This window comes from Oncorhynchus tshawytscha, linkage group LG10, assembly GCF_018296145.1.
Source record: "Oncorhynchus tshawytscha isolate Ot180627B linkage group LG10, Otsh_v2.0, whole genome shotgun sequence".
In the NCBI taxonomy this organism is placed as follows: Eukaryota; Metazoa; Chordata; class Actinopteri; order Salmoniformes; family Salmonidae; genus Oncorhynchus; species Oncorhynchus tshawytscha.
Window position 1 is genome coordinate 50,354,623 of NC_056438.1, and position 17,021 is coordinate 50,371,643.

At 44.6% G+C, this 17,021-nt stretch overlaps 1 protein-coding gene across 1 annotated transcript in view; it reads left to right on the forward strand.

The window, feature by feature from the left end:
- The window catches only part of LOC112259590 (glypican-5-like), a 222,053-nt gene that overhangs the window by 33,167 nt on the left and 171,865 nt on the right, over positions 1 to 17,021 (forward strand). The gene's annotated exons all lie outside the window — the stretch shown is intronic.

Genomic DNA, 17,021 nt, shown 5'->3' on the forward strand with positions numbered 1-17,021 from the left:
AGCAGAGGACATGGAGTCTGAGCTTGATAAAGAGAGGCTATGACAGAGTAGCAGAGGACATGGAGTCTGAGCTTGATAAAGAGAGGCTATGACAGAGTAGCAGAGGACATGGAGTCTGAGCTTGATAAAGAGAGGCTATGACAGAGTAGCAGAGGACATGGAGTCTGAGCTTGATAAAGAGAGGCTATGACAGAGTAGCAGATGACATGGAGTCTGAGCTTGATAAAGAGAGGCTATGACAGAGTAGCAGAGGACATGGAGTCTGAGCTTGATAAAGAGAGGCTATGACAGAGTAGCAGAGGACATGGAGTCTGAGCTTGATAAACATGTCAAGAATCTCGTGGAGCAGTTTCATTGGCTTAGTAGCCTCAAATGTAGAGAACTTGCCTATGGGTTTAAGATATACAGTGAGATGAGCAAGTGAAGACATAAGAAAGTAAGAAAGGTCTCAGTACAATATTCTAGCGGGTGGATTCATTTGTCGTTATGAACATAACTTCCTGCTTACCTCATGTCTGGAGCCTTCTGAAGCAAGGTCAGGTGCTCAACATGTCTCGACAGCAATAGATTGCATCAACTATGGAACAACAATAGAAGGCATGATGATGTTGGTGATGATGATGTCAGTTGCCTCGGATCTAAGCTCAACTTGTCCCGTTGGCGTGCTGTGTGGAGATTTGGCGTGTGTTGCTGTGGAGAAAGTCACGTGGGAGAGCAGCGTCTCGCGAGGTGTTTTAAATATCCCAGGAAGTCACTGCTATGACATGGTGATGGAGTGGAGACGTGCTTGCTATGGTGACATCGGTCCCTCTCTAATTGGTATGTGCGTATGTGTGTGTGTGTGTGTTTCAGACTGATTTGAAGATACGTGTGTGTTGTATATCTATGACCCTACTGTATCAGAATAATAGACGAGAACATGTTCACCCCCTCTCTCATCATCTCATCCAGTTTCAGATCTCGAAGGCGTCCTACCCCCGCACACACTCACACAAATACTCCCTCAGTGCCAGAACCTCTCCCCAACCTGCTGCCTCAGTGCCAGAGCCTCTCCCCAGCCTGCTGCTTCAGCCTCAGCGGGGTATCCTGCTCTGCTGGAGTGTTTATTTGATCACCACACTCCTCCAGGCCTCCAGGGTGTGGCCTCTGTTTATGTTCCCTTGCTTCTGCTCACTCGCCAAACACTGAGGGAGATGGCTTTTGGATCTCTCTCTCTCTCTCTTTATCTCACACTTGCTCACTCAATCTCTCTCTCTCTCTCTCTCTCTCTGTCTCTCTCTCGCACTTTCTCACTCTCTCTCGACTCATTGTTCATGTCACACTGACTAACGATGGAGACTCAGCCAAAGATTTGACGGGCCCACCCGTAGGCAGATGTGAGTGTGTGTTTTGTTTGGCGGTTGTGTGTTTTGTTAGCCCAAACAGCCTACTGTGTCATGTCATGTACAGGTGGGGACATGTCACGAGTGTGACCCCGTAAAAACGAATGTCCCAATCCCGTTGACACAGAGCGGAATGAAACGTTTCACATCTTTTTCTCCTGTTTATGGCTAGTGAACAGAGCTCGCTCTTCCTGGCCTCCTCCTTTTACCTCTCTCTGCCAGACCAGTCTGCCAGGCCAGTATGAATTTTCTGGTCACATGAGGAGGACTGACCAGGCCAACGTAACCCCCTAGTGACTTTTTTTTTAACCCTGTAATAGAGCCGGGACTATAAACCGAAAATGATCGATGACCATTGTGATCAGTTATTGCCGGCATTTTGCTGACATCGTTTAATTACGTACCTTATACTAGAAAAATGTGACTTTTCAAATGAATACGTCTGATATTATGTGTGATTGTTTAATGGACAATTGTTGGCTACAAACATCAAACTAGTTGTGGTAGTTTAAAGGATAATTGTGTGGTGCACATTAATGTATCATTCTATTTATCATTAATCACATCAGTTGAAGCAATTGATCGAAGTATGGATATTTCGTCTATATCACCATGCTCTACCCTGTAGTCTTTCCCTCGTTTCTGGACACCACTGAGTTTATTCTCCCTTCTGACATCATCTGTCTCCTTTAACATCAGACAGACAGGTCACCTAACTCCCACAGAGACAGGTCACACTAACTAGGGCTCAGAGGTCAGGAGGCTAGGGGTCAGGTACTTACACACACACACACACACACACACACACACACACACACACACACACACACACACACACACACAGACACACACACACAGACAGGTCACACTCAGACCGGGGGTCAGGAGCGGTCAGGATCCGTACATAAATATGCTAATTGATAGTGAGTGTTGGGACTAGAGGGAATGGGGTTTAGCCCCAGTCTAGTCTAAGTCTGAGCCAGACAAGATTAGACCCAAAGGGGCTTTGGTAGGCAAGAGGACCAGCCTGACCGTTAAAGTGCTCCAGCCAATCAGATCTGGACTAATCTCAAGCCTTTTATTGGCTGAGCTAGGCTGGAGCAGATGGACCAGACACTTATAGAGCAGGCCTCTGTGTGATATCTGTGAGAGTGTGTGCTGGTTCCAGGAGGGTCAAGGAGTTTCAGCCACCATGTCAGACAGAGGGGGAAATCCACTCTGAGTCCATCAGTGATTACTGTCCAATCACCTCTTCTTACTCTGCTTGTTTACCATTAACTCTGGTAGGTTTGGCTAGACTCTGCTGGACTGTGCTTCCAGGACTATACTACAGGTGTGTGTGTGTGTGTGTGTGTGTGTATGAATGACTGTGTGTGTGTGAAGATTGAGTGTGAATGATCAGATTACCTTAACCCAGACCTTAACCTTATCCATGAGGTTGATGAAACATAGCTTACCCTATATCAGTGGCCAGGGGCATGGGGACTGGACACTCAGCTAAATGCCATATTAGCGTCCCAAATAGCACCCTATTCCTATATCGTGCACTACTTTTGACGAGAGCTCTATAGGCACTGGTCAAAAATAGTGCACTATATATGGAACAGGGTGCTATTTTGGATGCAGCCCATGTCAACGTATGAGTCCTGGAGTTGAAGACTTGTTGTTTACACACTCCGCCATCACCATGGATACATACTAACACACAGGTGACGTTTATTGGTTGCGTACACAGATTTGCAGATGTTATCGGAAGTGCAGTGAAATGCTTGTGTTTCTAGCTTCAACAGTGCAGTAATACCTAGGAATATTAAAAAAAAATTAAATACACACATCATCCCTTTATAATCCATGATTTTCTGGTGTCCCTACTACATACGTCTCGTGTCTGAGTCGTTGAAATGAGAGCTACAGTAAATGCTGCCTTGGGATATGCGGTTTACAATTTGTACATAGCCCAGAGAAGTTCCTTGAGAGCCTTTTGGCGATGTCGGCTTGGAGGTGAAAATACATGGTATTGTTGATGACCGAAGAAAATTCTTGCCGGAGGTAATGCGGTCGGCATTTGATGGTGAGAGATTGGAGATCGGGAGAACAAAAGGACTTGAGTTTCTGTACGTTACCACAGTCACACAATGATCATTAGCCAAAGTGTATTGGCAGCAGACCAGCAGATTGTGTGTTTTAGTGTGTGTGTTTGTTTGTTTTTTGTTATCTTTGTGGGGACCAGAATTAGGATTAGGGGTTTAGATCAGCATTGAGGTAAGGGTTATGTTTAGGGTTAGTGTTAGGGTTTAGGGAAAATAGTATTTTGAATGGGAATCAATTGTTTGGTCCCCACTAGGATAGTAAAACAAACATGTGTGTGTATGTGTGTGTGTGTGTGTGTCTCTTCACAGTAGGTGTTGTACCGTGAGGTGTTGTTTTATCTGGGGCGGTTCTTCAGTCTGATTTTCCAGCTTGCTTGAGTTACCTGAGGTGGAATAGTTGAATTTAGCCATGGCTCTATGTAGTAGTGCTTTTCCTAATAGTCTGTTCGAGACATGGGGACTGTGAAGGGACCCCTGGGGGCATGTCTTGTGGGGTATGTATCAGTGTCTGAGCTGTGTTTCAACGATTGAACGTGCTGTTCGGTACTATTAACACGTCAGTACCTCTCACAAAGGCCAGTAGCGAGGCAGTCAGTCTCTCCTCTACTTTGATCCAGGAGAGATTGATGTGCATGTTGTTGATGTTTGCGCCGGAAAATGTAGCCAAACTTTAACGAGACTTTTAATGACACAAATGCAGGCTGACACATGTCATGTCTGACAAATACAATGTAAGAGAGTCAACGTTAATGCCTAAAGACTTGATTCTGTCGACCACGTCGAGGCACGGTTCATTCGGATCAAACGGTCACAAGACCAGAGCGTGCCTGTTTAACAGGACAGTGCCTGTTTTGCACTGCACATTACCCACCTTGAATCTGCGCAGCCGCGGTCGGCATTTTGAAACTATTTAACCATAAACTTAATTATTTAAAACCTGGAAGTTTTATGTCATTTCATGAAGCATGTCTTTGTTCCAAAGTAGCCTAGCCAAAACACCGTAGAAATGTTAAGAGAAATATTTTATCAACACTTAATAGGACATTGAAACCAGCATTTTTTTCACGTTTTATTGCTTTTCAAATCAACGTTATTTTATTGTCCAGCAGCCAAAGGCATAATCCTAGTCATATTAGTAGGCCTAACCCAGGCTAGTTGATGCATGTTTATATCCCCTCCCTTTCTTCATTTCTAACTGCCTGTGTGTGCAGTGGCCTTTTTGAGAAATGTGTTTTCCCGCTAATTGCCTTTTGAAACATTTGCATGTAGCCTACAGCCATGTGCGCATCGTTGAGCTTATAATAGGAAGACATACAACTTAATCAACATTTAAGTGAAATGGTCTGACCTTTTGCATCAGACTCATTGATTAAAAAAAAACATTATTGTGCAGTGGTTGTATGAATTTGGAATCTGTCGTCCTAGAACTGTCCTAGAGTCTATTTGGAATCTGTCGTCCTAGAACTGTCCTAGAGTCTATTTGGAATCTGTCATCCTAGAACTGTCCTAGAGTCTATTTGGAATCTGTCGTCCTAGAACTGTCCTAGAGTCTATTTGGAATCTGTCGTCCTAGAACTGTCCTAGAGTCTATTTGGAATCTGTCGTCCTAGAACTGTCCCAGAGTCTATTTGGAATCTGTCGTCCTAGAACTGTCCCAGAGTCTATTTGGAATCTGTCGTCCTAGAACTGTCCCAGAGTCTATTTGGAATCTGTCGTCCTAGAACTGTCCTAGAGTCTATTTGGAATCTGTCGTCCTAGAACTGTCCTAGAGTCTATTTGGAATCTGTCGTCCTAGAACTGTCCTAGAGTCTATTTGGAATCTGTCGTCCTAGAACTGTCCTAGAGTCTATTTGGAATCTGTCGTCCTAGAACTGTCCTAGAGTCTATTTGGAATCTGTCGTCCTAGAACTGTCCTAGAGTCTATTTGGAATCTGTCGTCCTAGAACTGTCCTAGAGTCTATTTGGAACTGTAGACATATGTTTGGTTGGCCCAGGGACGATGGGACACCCTTAATTTCGGACCCTGGAGGGAATTATTTTATAAAGACAAAAAGTATTTGGTTGTAGCCTAACTGTATTATTGCAATATTTTATAGGCGAACAAGAGTGGCCAACCATCCTCCAGGAGAGCCTTAAAAGGGCAGTGTTGTATTTTGAGACAGGCTTGAATATGCAAAGAAGCCAATTGGCAAAGGGTAGGCTCCATTTTTGTCTGATTCACTATGGTAAAAGACCTCTGTTGTCTGTAGTGACGCCTATAGCTAGCTAGCTGTAGCTTATACTTTCAGTACTAGATTCATTCGCTGATCCTTTGATTGGGTAGACAACACGTCAGTTCATACTGCAAGAGCTCTGATAAGTTGGAGTACGTCCTCTTGAAGTTGTCATAATTACTGTGCAAGTCTATGGAAGGGGTGAGAACCAAGCGCTTTCTAGGTTTTGTATTGATGTCAATGTACCCAGAGGAGGACGGAAGCTAGCTGTACTCCGGCTACACTATCCTACAGAGTGCTGTTGAGGCTACTGTTGACCTTGCAAAACAGTGTCTTTAAATCAATTATTTGGTGACGTGAATATATTTAGTATAGTTTTATCTATATTTTAAAATATTTACAATTGACATTTTTTGAAATTCACTGAGGAGGATGGTCCTCCTCTTCCTCCTCTGAGGGGCCTCCACTGATGGAAGTACAGTTGAAGTCAGAAGTTTACATACACCTTAGCCAAATACATTTAAACTCAGTTTTTCACAATTCCTGACATTTAATCCTAGGAAGAATTCCCTATAGTAGGTCAGTTAGGATCACTACTTTATTTTGAGAATGTGAAATGTCAGAATAATAGTAGAGAGAATGATTTATTTCAGCTTTTATTTCTTTCATCACATTCCCAGTGGGTCAGAAGTTTACATACACTCAATTAGTATTTGGTAGCATTGCCTTTAAGTTGTTTAACTTGGGTCATACATACCTTTAATTTCCTGACTGATGTCTTGAGATGTTGCTTCAATATATCCACATAATATTCCCGCCTCATGATGCCATCTATTTTGTGAAGTGTACCAGTCCCTCCTGCAGCAAAGCCCTCACAACATGATGCTGCCACCCCCGTTCTTCACGGTTGGGATGGTGTTCTTTGGCTTGCAAGCATCCCACTTTTTCCTCCAAACATAACGATGGCCATGATTGCCAAACAGTTCTATTTTTGTTTCATCAGACCGGAGGACATTTCTCCAAAAAGTACAATCTTTGTCCTCATGTGCAGCTGCAAACCATAGTCTGGCTTTTTTATTGCGGTTTTGGAGCAGTGGCTTCTTCCTTGCCGAGCGGCCTTTCAGGTTATGTCGATATAAGACTCGTTTTACTGTGGATATAAATACTTATGTACCTGCTTCCTCCAGCATCTTCACAAGGTCCTTTGCTGTTGTTCTGGGATTGATTTGCACTTTTCATACCACAGTACGTTCATCTCAGAACGCGTCTCCTTCCTGAGCGGTATGACGACGGCGTGGTCCCATGGTGTTTATACTTGCATACTATTGTTTGTACAGATGAACGTGGTACCCTCAGGCATTTGGAAATTGCTCCCAAGGATGATCCAGACTTGTGGAGGTCTCCAATTTTTTTTCTGTGGTCTTGGCTGATTTCTTTTGATTTTCCCATGATGTCAAGCAAAGAGGCACTGAGTTTGAAGGTAGGCCTTGAAATACATCCACAGGTACACCTCCAATTGACTCAAATGATGTTAATTGGCCTATTAGAAGCTTCTAAAGCCATGACATCATTTTCTGAAATTTTCCAAGCTGTTTAAAGGCACAGTCAACTTCGTGTATGTAAACTTCTGGACCCACTGGAATTGTGATACAGTGAATTATAAGTGAAATAATCTGTCTGTAAACAATTGTTGGAAAAACAACTCGTGTCATGCACAAAGTAGATGTCCTAACTGACTTGCCAAAACTATAGTTTGTTAACAAGAAATGTATGGATTTGTTAAAAAACTAGTTTTAATGACTCCAACCTAAGTGTATGTAAACTTCCGACATCAACTGTATATATGAAGATCGTTTAGTGCCTAAAAAAATTGATAAATACAAACAAAAATTAATTTAAAAAGTTGCTTCATCTTTCTTATCTCTCAGAATAATTGTATTTTTTTACTATCGTGTGCCATGTAGTGGCCATTAGCATTAATGCCATATTCAATGTTTCATCCAATAATTTTTTAGATAACGTTCAAAGGTTTGGGGTCATTTAGAAATGTTCTTGTTTTCCATATGTCCTTGTTTTCCGTATTTCCATATGAGTTGCAAATGAGTTGCAAAATGAATAGGAAATATAGTCAAGACATTGACAAGGTTATGAATATAGATTTTTAATTGAAATAGTGATTGTGTCCTTCGCTTCGCTTACTTTGCTTTTGTCAAAGAATCCTCCATTTGCAGCAATTACGGCCTTGCAGACCTTTGGCATTCTAGTTGTCAATTTGTTGAATGAATCTCAAGATATTTCACCCCATGCCTCCTGAAGCACCTCCCACACTTTGGATTGGCTTTATGGGCACTTCTTACGTACCATACGGTCAAGCTGCTCCCCCAACAGCTCAAAAGGGTTGCGATCCGGTGCCTGTGCTGGCCACTCCATTATAGACAGAATATCAGCTGACTGATTCATCCCTAAATAGTTATTGCATAGTTTGGAGCTGTGCTTTGGGAAATTGGCTCCAATTAAGCACCATCCATAGGGTATGGCATTGTGTTGAAACATGGAGTGACAGCCTTCCTTCTTCAAGATCCCTTTTACCCTGTACAAATCTCCCACTTTACCACCACCAAAGCACCCCCAAACCATTACATTGTCTTCTCCATTCTTGATAGATGGCATCAAGAACTCCTCCAGCAACTTTTCATTTTTTCTGCATTTCACGAATGTTCTTCTTTGTGATCTGAACTCCTCAAACATAGATTTGTCTGTCTATAACACTTTATTCCAATCTTCCTCTATCCAGTGTCTGTGTTCTTTTGCCCATCTTAATCTTTTATTTTTATTGGCCAGTCTGAGATATGGATTTTTGTTTGCAACTCTGCCTAGAAGGCCAGCATCCCGGAGTCGCCTCTTCACTGTTGACGTTGAGACTGGTGTTATGCCGGTACTATTTAATGAAGATGCCAGTTGGGGACTTGTGAGGTGTCTGTTTCTCAAACTAAACACTCTAATGTACTTGTCCTCTTGCTCAGTTGTGCACCGGGGCTTCCCACTCCTCTTTCTGTTCTGGTTAGAGCCAGTTTGCACTGTTCTATGAAGGGAGTAGTACACCGTGTTGTACGAGGTCGTCAGTTTCTTGGCAATTTCTTGCATAGAATAGCCTTAATTTCTCAGAATAAGAATAGACTGATGAGTTTCAGAAGAAAGTTATTTTTGAGCCTGTAATCAAACCCACAAATGCTGATGCTCCAGATACTCAACTAGTCTAAAGCAGGTCAGTTTTATTGCTTCTTTAATCAGGACAACAGTTTTCAGCTTTGCTAACATAATTGCAAAAGGGTTTTCTAATGATCAATTAGCCATTTAAAATTATAAACTTGGATTAGCTGACATTGGAACACAGGAGTGATGGTTGCTGATAATTGGCCTCTGTACGCTTATGTAGATATTCCATAAAGAATCAGCCGTTTCCAGCTATAATAGTCATTTACAACATTAACAACATCTACACTGTATTTCACACATTAGCAGTAGCACATAAAATTGTCAGAGACTCCAGTCACCCAAGTTATAGACTGTTTTCTCTGCTACCCCACGGCAAGTGGTACCGGAGTGCCAAGTCTAGGACCAAAAGACTCCTCCACAGCTTCTACCCCCAAGCCATTAGACTGCTGAACAATTCATCAAAATTGCCACTGGACAATTTACATTGCCCCCTCCGTTGGCCACTGCTGCTACTTACTGTTTGTTTGTTATTACCTATGCATAGTCACTTCGCCCCCACCTACATATACAGATTACCTCATCTAGCCTGTACCCCGGCACACTGACACTGTACCGGTGCCCCCTGTATATACTCGTTGTTGTTATTCTTATTGTGTTACTTTTTATTATCATTTTTTATTTCAGCCTACTTGGTAAATATTTTCTTCTTCTTGAACTGCACTGTTGGTTTAAATTTTTTAATATTTTTTATTTCACCTTTATTTAACCAGGTAGGCCAGTTGAGAACAAGTTCTCATTTACAACTGCGACCTGGCCAAGATAAAGCAAAGCAGTACGACACAAACACAGAGATACACATTGGATAAACAAATGTACAGTTAATAACACAATAGAAAAATGTATATACAGTGTGTGCAAACATAGTAAGATTAGGGAGGTAAGGCAATAAATAGGCCATAGTGGCAAAATAATTACAATTGAGCAATTAAACACTGGAGTGATAGATGTGCAGAAGATGAATTTGCAAGTAGAGATACTGGGGTGAAAAGGAGCAAAAAAATAAATAACAATAGGGGTTGAGGTAGTTGGGTGGGCTATTTACAGATGGGCTGTGTACAGGTGCAATGATATGTAAGCTGCTCTGACAGCTGATGCTTGAAGTTAGTGAGGGAGATATGACTCCAGCTTTATTGAATTCTTCAATTCGTTCCAGTCATTGGCAGCAGAGAACTGGAAGGAAAGGCGGCCAAAGGAGGAGTTGGCTTTGGGGATGACCAGTGAAATATACCTGCTGGAGAGCGTGCTACGGGTGTGTGCTGCTATGGTGACCAGTGAGCTGAGATAAGGCGGGGCTTTACCTAGAAAAGACTTATAGATGACCTGGAGCCAGTAAGTTTGGCGACGAATATGAAGCGAGCGCCAGCCAACGAGAGCATACAGGTCACAGAGGTGGGTAGTGTTGGGGAATAATCAGAATTAGTTGGTAACATAGGTAAGATGTTTTATATTCATCATATGTTTGTAAGGTACTTCTCATCAGAATGTTATTTTTGTATAATACTGTGGCGGGGTTGCAGTATCTGTTCTATGTCAAGACTAAGTTGCTTGGGCCGGAGAGAGGGGAGAGGTCAAGCGTGTATCTCTTGGCTCCACAATGTCTGTGTGCCAGTCAGTGTGTCTCTGTGATCTTGTCAAGATAGGATGGATTTGATATATGCCTGTTGATATGGAGGATTGGTTTATGGTTCTGAGTTTGAGAAAATAACATGTTTTAGGAGACAAAGCTGAACGATGAATTATGCCGATGCTGTCTTATCCTGTGTGTGTCTTTGCTATAAAGGATCTCAGTTGAAATGTGGAAGGGACTCTCAGAGAATTCATTGATAGACACTGAATTGATCTGAGAGTCACAGGGTTGTGATAGTGCTCATATAATTAAAGATGGCGTTTGTGATAACTAACTCTGACTTGTGTGTTTTGCTCTCATGATTTGGTAAATAGAGGAACTTTCCACGACAGTAGTATATGGGGCTTTGGTGACAAAACGGATGGCACTGTGATAGACTACATCCAATTTGCTGAGTAGAGTGTCGGAGACTATTTTGTAAATGACATCGCCGAAATCAAGGATTGGTAGGATAGTCAGTTTTACGAGGGTATGTTTGGCAGCATGAGTGAAGAATACCTTGTTGCGAAATAGGAAGCCGATTCTAGATTTCATTTTGGATTGGAGATGCTTTATGTGAGTCTGGAAGGAGAGTTTACAGTCTATCCAGACACCTAGGTATTTGTAGTTGTCCACATATTCTAAGTCAGAACCGTCCAGAGTAGTGATGCTAGACGGGCGGGCAGGTGCGGGCAGCGATCGGTTGCATTTAGTTGTACTTGCATTTAAAAGTAGTTGGAGGTCACAGAAGGAGTGTTGTACGGCGTTGAAGCTCGTCTGGAGGTTTGTTAACACAGTGTCCAAAGAAGGGCCAGAAGTTTAAGGGCTTGTAAGTAAGAATTTCACTTTAAAGTCTCCACTTGTTGTATTTGGCGCATGTGGCAAATAAAGTTTAATTTGATTTAGACTGTGTTTGGACTAGAGGGTTAGTAGAGGGGAATCCCAGCCTTCCAACGGTGCAGATTTGTTTAGGCTCTACAGTGCCGGTGGAAAGGCGACAATGAAATGAATGCTTAGTTGGCTATATTTAACTAGCGAGATAACGGCTACAAGTTATGTTTTGAATCGGTGGTCTAACTAGTTTGTCTGACATGATTGTATATCTGCTGCTGAAATGTACCGCTCTCTCTCCTCGGGCAACGGCCCACTCGCACTGGTACACACACGCAGCACCACAGACATGCACCGAAGGATCAGTCCGATAATGGCTGTTATTTACTTTCGTATTTTAAAGTGTGTTTTCATCAATGACATTAACGACAATTATGAAACTCATTTCCATGACTTTTCATGACCTTCCAAACCCTAATTTGACAACTTAGAACAGCTCATCATGCCATTCAGGCTGTGGCACATTTTCAATCTGTGCCATCTCCTACATTCTACTGTCACCCACCGATTCACAGATGAACGTGAACAAAGCAGAATTGGAAAATGAATGCCCCCTCTCCATTGCTTTTCAATTCTGCATTCTGCTTTGATCAACCTTTTTTTGCCTCTGTGTGTGAATCTGGGCCAGCGATAGCTTACTTTATTTTTATAGAGGAGCTGGTACGCAATTTCCCAAAAATGTGAAGTGCCAGTACGGCATTCCAGACAGCTCCGGCCCAAGTCGAGCACTGTCTATCGCACCGTCCCTCAGGAATAGGCCTTAGGTAAGGCAGGTGAACCTGTAGCCATATTTCTTCGACAGTGTTTGACATGAGATCCTCTCTAAGCTTTACAGGAATACCACCCTGAATATATACAGCAACACCACCCCCGTTGCCCTTCCTGTCTCTTCTACCGTTGTGTCATCAAATAAATCATCTAAGTGAGTTTCAGAGATAACCAGTATATGAATGTTTTCGGATGTTAGCAAGTTAGCGATTTGATGAACCCTGTTTCTCAGGCTACATATGTTAATGAGGGCTAGTTTTAGCCCTTTTCTGGGTTGCTGGTTAATTTTGAGTGCTTTCCTGGGATGCTTATCAGAGGTAGACATGTCAGTGAGATTTACATTTGAGCTAATAGTACAAGGAGAGCTGCCCACAGTGGGCTTCCTCCTAGGGCAAACAGACTCAGTGCTAACAGTGTTATTCAGGTTTATAGGTACAAGGTTACTGATAACAACAATGCTTTAAAATCAAAACTCTGCGTGTTTAAGTGCAACAGCCCAAACCCCTTAACAGATTTGAAAGAGAAGTCATGTGAAGGTGAGACTCTTGTTAAGGTCGGCTAATGAGCTGATCTTCGTCTGTGTATGATGGGTTTGGGAACTCTCGTGTTTGTGTGTCTCCTGAGATCATGTGAGACACAGATAAACCTATCTAGGCCTTTCCCCTGTGAATGTCTTTCTTGCTGGGCTCCCACACAGGGGGTTCAGTGTTCAGTTCAACTCCAGTGTCTTGTCTGTCATTCTCTCAGGAAGTTTCTGTTAGTGTGTCTGTCTGTCTATGTTTCACTCTCTGTCTCTTTCTGAGGAGCCTGTGTGTCTGTATCCTCAACAGCGGTTGTAACTCTGCTTGGCTCTCTCTTTCTCTCTCTTCTCCTCCCACTCCCTCTCTCTCCCATCGTCTTTCCTAGGCTCCAATCTGCGGAGATGGAGACAGGCAGACAGGCAGAGACAAAATCTCTCCCCATCCAAAGCTCTCCTCAGCCTCTGTTTTACACACCTTTCTCCATCCACTATTAAGCCCCGGGGAAATTCCATTAGTATTATTGTGTGTGTGTGTGTTTTTGTATGTGTGTGTGTGCAAGTGTGCGCAAGTGTGTGTGTGTTTGTGTATCTCCCGCTGGGCCAATTATGATCTGCCCGGGTGGCATAGGAACAAACGCATCTTTTATGAGTTGGAGATGATAACAAATGATAATACAATTATGGTGTGTGTGTGTGTATATATGAGGTTGTGAATCATCATAGGCTCTGTGTTTTGTCTTGTCTGCTGTTTTGTATTTTCTGAGCTTTTAATTTTTTTTAAACATAAACAGTGTTATCTTGATGGCAATCTCTCTGTCTCTTACCTTTCCTTCCCTCTGATGTCGCTCTCACGCTCTCTCTCCCTCTCTTTCTCCCTTCAGTTCTCCCTCTGTGTGTGGATGCTTTGAAGGGTCATAGTTATGGCGCCAGAGGACATTATGAGGTCGATATGATGACATTATTACTCGTCTACACCATGTCATGTTCAAATTAGGACTGATTTCCGGCTCCAACCCTTCAAGTCCCATTCAATCATAATGGAGTGTGTTTGTGTTTGTGTGTGTGTGTGTGTGTGTGTGTGTGTGTGTGTGTGTGTATGTGATTGTGGGGTCATAGTAAAACAAGGAAAATTCGGACTAGTGGGGACATTTCGCCGGCTTAGAGTTTAGGTTAAGGGTTAGGGTTGGAATTAGGGTTAGGTTAAGGGTTGGGTTGGAATTAGGATTAGGTTAAGGGTTAGGGTTGGGTTTAGGGTTAGGTTAAGGGTTAGGGTTGTAATTATGGTTTAGGTTAAGGGTTAGGGTTGCAATTAGGGTTTAGGTTAAGGGTTAGGGTTGCAATTATGGTTTAGGTTAAGGGTTAGGGTTGCAATTAGGGTTTAGGTTAAGGGTTAGGGTTGGAATTAGGGTTTAGTAGGTTAAGGGTTAGGGTTGGAATTAGGGTAAGGTTTAGTTTTATGGTTTTAGGGATAAGGCCAGGCACCACAGACTGAAACAAATGTGTGTGTGTGTGTGTGACACAACAGGGAAGGATGCCTTCCCCAAAGAGAGAGGGAAGACTCCCCCTAGAGAACAGAGGGATGAGGGAAAGAACAAAGAGAGTGAGAGAGGAGGATAGAGGGAAAGCTGAAAGCTTCTCCCCATCATACAATTTCACTAAAGCCCTTCACAATTACCTCTCGTTTTCATTCCCCTCTCACCTCACTGAGAACGTGTGAAAACTCAGCAATATGGGAGATAGAGGGAGAGTGCCTGCCTATAGGGAGTGAGAGCGAAGGGGAGGAGGGAGGGAAGGAAGGTGAGGTGTGTGTGTGTGCGCCCATCTCATGTTATTATTTCTCAGAGTGTTTGCACAACCGACTAAGTCTGACTAACAACTAAAGGCGTCTGCGTGCTTCCCAGCCAAAACAGTTCAGAAGAGTTGATGCATATATTATGACTACATTTGTGACATTTCTGTTAGTTTTAGACTTCGGTGGGTTTTTGTCGGCTGTTCGGGCATCCACATTTCCGAGAGGCAAACTGAAGTTCAGAGCCGAAGTCTACGCCCCTCGGTCAGTGTTTGGTCAACAGTAGGGATTTCTTGTCATTCAACAAGAGAGGACTTGTTTTCATGCACATTTTTTCATTGAGAAATACTGCACCAAACATCTTAGTTCGGTGTAAAATTGCACGAGTAAGATCTCCTTGTCAAAAACGTAAAAATTAGTGACCGATTTCTTGAGTTATTTTGGATTAAGTCTGACTATTTTCAGGAAGCACATTCTGTCTACGGCGTCTCAAAATGGACAAACGGTACAATTGGCACTTTTTTCTCGTCTCTCAAGCGAAGGTCTTTTAAGGTAGTATGTGAGCGCATGCGTTCAGTTCAGCTAGACGTCAGACGAACTGAAGCATGCTGATGCCTTTACTCACTAAGTCCTCTTGACTTCAGTGTCTGGATTGGCTCTTTGATGTTGTCGGCACAATGCGTCGATAATGAAGGGGGCTGTGCTTTTACTTGTTGGCTCGCCTTTCTCACTCAAACACCCCCACACACAGCTACACACAGCCCACGAGCCCCACCCCCTTCAACTTCTTATCCAAACATTTGAGAGAACCAATCAAATCCGTCGCACAATTTCTAAGCGAATAATGCATTAACAAACGGCCTCTTTTCCAGACCAGTGTGGCCACGGTTCTCCCTGCCCTGTGAGCCACATGGGTCGTGTCAGCCAGGCTGGGGGCATTGTAAGTTACTGCTACTGAGTTCAGTGCTGTGTGGCACTGCAGTTGCCACTGGTAACCCCCCTACACACACAAACACACACACACACACACACACACACACACACACAAACCCTATGCCCCCAACACACTCACTCTATACCCCCCTGCTTAGTCAGATCCTTGCCTCCCTATAACGAGACCAAGCTGTATCAGGCCTGGCTGGGCGAGGCAGGCATCATGCCAGCTGCTCTCCCTGGCGCGACGGGAAACCTCACGTCTCAAAGACACTGCCGCAGCCAAGATTGGCACGCTGCAAAGCAAAACTGTAAGACAAATTATTTTCCCTCCTCTTGCTCGCTCCCCGATCCCCCTCTTTTAATGTTTCTCATCATTGTTATTCTGTTGTGCCTCCAGTCGTGCTCAGCAACCGCCCAGCAGGCCAATTGTTTTGCTCTCTCCAGCCAGGCACGACTTAGGGAAGGGCCTAGAAAAACACTCTATTGGATAACAGGATTCTATTGTCCACTGTTATCTCCACCACACCTCTCCACCTCCTCCCATCCCCACCACACCTCTCCACCTCGTCCCATCCCCACCACACCTCTCCACCTCGTCCCATCCCCACCACACCTCTCCACCTCCTCCCATCCCCGCCACACCTCTCCACCTCCTCCCATCCCCGCCACACCTCTCCACCTCCTCCCATCCCCGCCACACCTCTCCACCTCCTCCCATCCCCACCACACCTCTCCACCTCCTCCCATCCCCACCACACCTCTCCATCTCCTCCCATCCCCACCACACCTCTCCACCTCCTCCCATCCCCGCCACACCTCTCCACCTCCTCCCATCCCCACCACACCTCTCCACCTCCTCCCATCCCCACCACACCTCCCACCTCGTCCCATCCCCACCACACCTCTCCACCTCCTCCCATCCCCACCACACCTCTCCACCTCCTCCCATCCCCACCACACCTCTCCACCTCGTCCCATCCCCACCACACCTCTCCACCTCCTCCCATCCCCACCACACCTCTCCACCTCCTCCCATCCCCGCCACACCTCTCCACCTCCTCCCATCCCCGCCACACCTCCCACCTCCTCCCATCCCCACCACACCTCTCCACCTCGTCCCATCCCCACCACACCTCTCCACCTCCTCCCATCCCCACCACACCTCTCCATCTCCTTCCATCCCCACCACACCTCCCATCTCCTTCCATCCCCGCCACACCTCTCCACCTCCTCCCATCCCCGCCACACCTCTCCACCTCCTCCCATCCCCGCCACACCTCTCCACCTCCTCCCATCCCCACCACACCTCCCACCTCCTCCCATCCCCACCACACCTCTCCACCTCCTCCCATCCCCACCACACCTCTCCATCTCCTTCCATCCCCACCACACCTCTCCATCTCCTCCCATCCCACCTCCCACCTCCTCCCATCCCCGCCACACCTCTCCATCTCCTCCCATCCCCACCACACCTCTCCATCTCCTTCCATCCCCGCCACACCTCTCCATCTCCTCCCATCCCCACCACACCTCCCACCTCCTCCCATCCC